Source organism: Lutra lutra, chromosome 14, assembly GCF_902655055.1.
Source record: "Lutra lutra chromosome 14, mLutLut1.2, whole genome shotgun sequence".
Taxonomy (NCBI): Eukaryota; Metazoa; Chordata; class Mammalia; order Carnivora; family Mustelidae; genus Lutra; species Lutra lutra.
In genome coordinates this window covers 68,795,720-68,800,901 of record NC_062291.1, presented here as the reverse complement: position 1 = coordinate 68,800,901, position 5,182 = coordinate 68,795,720, and the positions used below count along the sequence as shown (strand labels likewise).

The window sequence follows — 5,182 nt, the reverse complement described above, 5'->3', positions numbered from 1 at the left end:
CATATTTGAGAGTTGTTTGTGTTTTGTTTGTTTTTTAAACCTGATAATTTTTTTTAGTCTTTTTGCCCAGCCTGGCTGCTGTCTCTGTGATCTGGACATTGGAGGCAAAGAGATCACAAAACCAGAGTAAACAGCATTTCCTCTGGGACCGTGTATTAGAGTTTGCAGAAGTAAACTGTGGAGAGACGGCATAAATGATGTAGGAAATACTCATTAATCAAGATTTGATTGCCTATTTCTCAAACAGCTTAGTGACAGTATAGTCGGAATTTTCTATTTCTGCCAAAGTCTCTCACACTAAGCATCTTGAATGAGATTTTATAGGCTTCTCTCCCATAGATTTATTGCTTTTCCTGAAAGATCATCTACTGTTTTAAATGCTGGGCAGAGGGAACTTGGGGTGTGAAACAGGTGTGTCTGTTTGTCAAGGATCCTGTCAAAGACAAAAAATTGAATGCAGGTGTGCTCTTCTCTAGAACAATTTGCATAAGATGACACTTCATGTCCAAATGTGAACTTTAAATTTTCACATCGTATATATTTGTTTTAGAAACAATAGTGCCATCTCTTTCTTCCCACTCCTACAATAAATACATACACAGGCAGACACATCACCTTTAACTGAAGCAAGAAGCAAATAATGACTGGAAAAATGCCTGAAACTTAGGTGAGAGGAAGCAGTTCTTCTTCTTCTTCTTCTTCTTCTTTTTTTTTTTTTAAGATTTTATTTATTTATTTGAGAGAGAGGGAGAGAGCATGAGATGGGAGAGGGTCAGAGGGAGAGGCAGACTCCCATGGAGCTGGGAGCCCAATGTGGGACTCGATCCCGGGACTCAGGGATCATGACCTGAGCTAAAGGCAGTCGCTTAACCAACTGAGCCACCCAGGTGCCCCTATTCTTAATATTAAGAAAAATTATTATAAACATTAGCATATGCTCATAAGTCACAAATAAGGAAATATCAAGGCCTAAAGAGATATTCTAAATGTCATTCCTCACTAATAATTTAAGATATATGAATAATTAAGACATATGAATTTAAAAATGAAAATGTATTTATCTATCATTTTCTCAAAAAAAAAAAAAGTAGAATTACTATACAACTCAGCAATTGCACTTCTTGGGAGTATACCCCAAAGAATAGAAAGCAGGGGCTTAAACTATGGAAAGAACCTAGATGTCCATCAACAGACGAATGGATAAAGAAGATGTGGTATATATACACAATGGAATACTATGCAGCCATCAAAAGAAATGAAATCTTGCCATTTGCGACGACGTGGATGGAACTAGAGGGTATCATGCTTAGCGAAATAAGTCAATCGGAGAAAGACAACTATCATATGATCTCCCTGATATGAGGGAGAGGAAATGCAACATGGGGGGTTGAGGGGGTAGGAGAAGAGTAAATGAAACAAGATGGGATTGGGAGGGAGAGAAACCATAAGTGACTCTTAATCTCACAAAACAAACTGAGGGTTGATGGGGGGAGGGGGGTTGGGAGGGGGGGGGTGGGGTTATGGATATTGGGGAGGGTATGTGCTATGGTGGGTGCTGTGAAGTATGTAAACCTGGCGATTCGCAGACCTGTACCCCTGGGATAAAAATATATGTTTATAAAATAAAAAAAAAAAAAAGAAAGCAGGGGCTTATACAGATCTATTTATACTCACGTTTGTAGCAGCATTATTCACAACAGTCAAAAGGTGGAAGCAGCCGAGTGTGCACTGATGAATGAGTGAATAAACAAAATGTGGTATATACATACAACTGATTGTGCATATTAAATATGTGCAGTTCTTTGTATATCAATTATACTAAATAAAGATGTAAAATAAAAATATCCTTGAAGCATTCATTCATTAAAAGCAAAAAGCTGGACTGTAGACCTAGCCCCTGGGCTTGTCTGTCATTGGATCCTAGCGCCAAATCTACAAATGTGCAGATCTCAGCACTGAGCCTGCACAACTGTGGGTGCCAGCACTGGACCTACCGACCCATGGACCCCAGCACCATGCCCTCTCACCTGCAGACCCAGCGAGTGGGTTCATCCATGGGCTCTCTAGCCCATACTCTCAGTGGTTTCTACCAGCTGGCCTGCCCAGAATTTCCAGCTGGACTGATTGGTGAAGGACTTTCCTTGCTTTTTCCCTTTTACTAAAAGATACAGAGGGTCTGTATGGATATAAAAACATAAGACCCAAATATATGCCATCTCTAAGAGACTCACTTTATTTTTTTAACTTTAATTTTTTTAAAGATGTTATTTATTTGAGAGGGAGAGAGAGCAAGAGAGAGTGAGCAGGAGCCCAAAGTTAGGGGCAGAGGGAAAGGGAGAGGCAGACTCCCTGCTGAGCAGGGAGCCTGAAGCAGGGCTTGATCCCAGGACCCTGAGATCGTGACCTGAGCTGAATGTAGACACTAATTGACTGAGCCACCCGGGCACCCAAGAGACTCACTTTAGATTTAAAAACACACATAAGCTGAAAGTGAAGGGATGAGAAAGGATATTCCATGCATATGATAACCATATGAAATAGAAGTGGCTATATTTATATCACTCAGAAACAGCCACAGCAGACAAAGAGGATCATTACATATGGATAAAATGGTCAATTCAAGAGGAAGATATGGTCATTATAAACATACATACACCAAACATGGGAACACCAAAATATATAAGGCGAACACTTACAAATCTGAAGGGAGACATAGCAATACAGTAAGAGTGGAAAGACTCAACAATCCACTTATTTTTTTTCATTCATTCATTCATTCATTCATTCGCTTATTATCACTGAAATTTAAGGATAGTTTAACAAATACACATCAATCAACATGAAACACCACATTAACAGAACAAAGGATAAATGAAAAGGAGATGTAGACACCATGATATCTTAATAGGTTTAAAAAGGCATTTGACCAAATTCAACACCCTTTATGATAAAAAACTCAACGGATTAGGTATAGAAGGAACTTACCTCAACACAATAAAGGCCATAGATGCCAACCCCACAGCTAACATCATACTTAATGACATGAAACTGAAACTTTTCCTCTAAGGTAAGGATGCCCATTCTCACCACTTCTATTTAACTCAGTACTGGAAGTCCTAGCCAGAGCAGTTAGACAAGAAAAAGAAATACAAGACATCTGAAGTGGAAGAGAAGGAGTAAAATGATCTCTGTTTGTAGATGAAAAGATAGTAGATGTAGAAAATCCTAAGGATTCCACCAAAACTGTTTGAAATAATAATCCATGTGGTAAAGTTGCAGGATACGTAATCAACATACAAAAATCAGATGCATTTCTACATACCCATGAGCTTTCCAAAGAGGAAATTTTAAAAAATTCCATTTACTATGGCATCAAAAAGAATAAAATTCTCAGGAATAAATTTAACCAAGGAGATGAAAGATCTGCATACTGAAAACCATGACACTAACAAAAGAAATTTAAACAGGCACAAATAATTGAAAAGACATCTCATGTTCATGGAGTAGAAGAATTAATATTGTTAAAATGTCCATACTAGGGCGCCTGGGTGGCTCAGTGGGTTAAGCCGCTGCCTTCGGCTCAGGTCATGATCTCAGGGTCCTGGGATCGAGTCCCACATCGGGCTCTCTGCTCAGCAAGAAGCCTGCTTCCCTCTCTCTCTCTCTGCCTGCCTCTCTGTCTACTTGTGATCTCTCTCTGTCAAATAAATAAATAAAATCTTTAAAAAAAAATGTCCATACTACTCAAAGTAACTGATTCGGTGAAATCCATATCAAAATCTCAATGGTATTTTTCTTACAGAAATAGAGAAAAGAATCCCAAAATTCTATATGGAATCCAAAGGACTCCAAATAGCAATTTTTTTTTTCACTTTCAAAATGCATCATTTTATTTCCCTCATAAGGCATTATAAACTTTAAGCACGTGACAGTCACATGATTTCTTCAGTAAGCCCTAGGACTTCCATGAGTGTTCCTGGAGCTTCCAGCCAGAGTAGTCAAATATTAAAACTTTTCCACAGCCACACGTTCCTTTGATGTTTGTTATTGAAAACAAACTCATTGGATAATTTATCTTCAACATAGTCCATTTCTGTTCCTAAAAGTGTTAGCTGTGCTTTCTTTTTGATGAACCCTCTGACTCCATCTTGAACAACTTCTTCATCAGAATCTCCTTTTGTCTTTGTATATTCTAGAGTGTAAGAAAGGCCATTATGACCCCTGGTTCGGACACCAACTTTCAGACCTCCCTGTTCAGGCTTATCTTTAAGAAGCTGTTTTATCTTGTTTATTGTTGAAGGTGTCAGGGTGAGGGCGGCTGGTGTGGGCTGCGCCGGTGTGGGCTGCAGCTTCCTCTTACTCACAGCCCCGACAGTGGCCCGGACTAAAGGAGCCGACATTCTTGTCCTCTGGGAGACCTGGTGCCTCAGGCCGGAGCTCGGCCACTTCACCCTCTCTCCATGGACACGGTGGCCGCATTGACCCCAAATAGCAATTTTGAGCAAGAAGCACAAAGCTGGAGACATTATTCTTCAAAGTATATTACAGAGCTACAGTATTCAGTACAGTATGGTACTGGCGTAAACACAGACACATAGACCAATGGAGCAAAACAGCCTAGAAAGAAACCCATACATATACAGTCAACTGATCTTTGACAAAAGTGTCAGTAATATACAGTGGGGGAAGGATAGTATTTTCAATAAATACTGTGTTGGGAAGACTGGATATCCACATATAAAAGAATGAAATTGGACCTTCATCATATGCCATACATAAAAATTAATACAAAATGGATTAAAGACCTAGAGGTAATATCTGAAACTCTACAACTCCTAAAAGAAAACAGGTAAATCCTTTTTGACTTTATTCTTAGTAATGATTTCTTGGATATGACACCAAGAATATAGGTAAAAAAATCTAAAAATAAACAAGGGAGACTACATCAAACTGAAAAGCACACAGCAAAGAGAAAACAATTAATCAAATGAAAAGTGACCTATGGAATGGGCTAAAATAAACCACATACTGATCAAGGCCTAATATCCAAAATATATAAGGAACTAATATAACTCAATAGAAAGAAACCCCACATAATCCAATTAAAACATAGCAAAGAAACTGAACAGACATTTCTCCAAAGAAGACATACAAATGGTAAACAGTTTTATGAAAAAAGTGC

The 5,182-nt window shown here is 38.7% G+C and overlaps 1 pseudogene; it reads right to left on the bottom strand.

Moving 5' to 3' along the window:
- Nucleotides 1-4,058: 4,058 nt before the first annotated feature.
- Nucleotides 4,059-4,634, bottom strand: LOC125085064 (iron-sulfur cluster assembly 1 homolog, mitochondrial-like; annotated as a pseudogene).
- Between the last annotated feature and the right edge of the window lie 548 nt (nucleotides 4,635-5,182).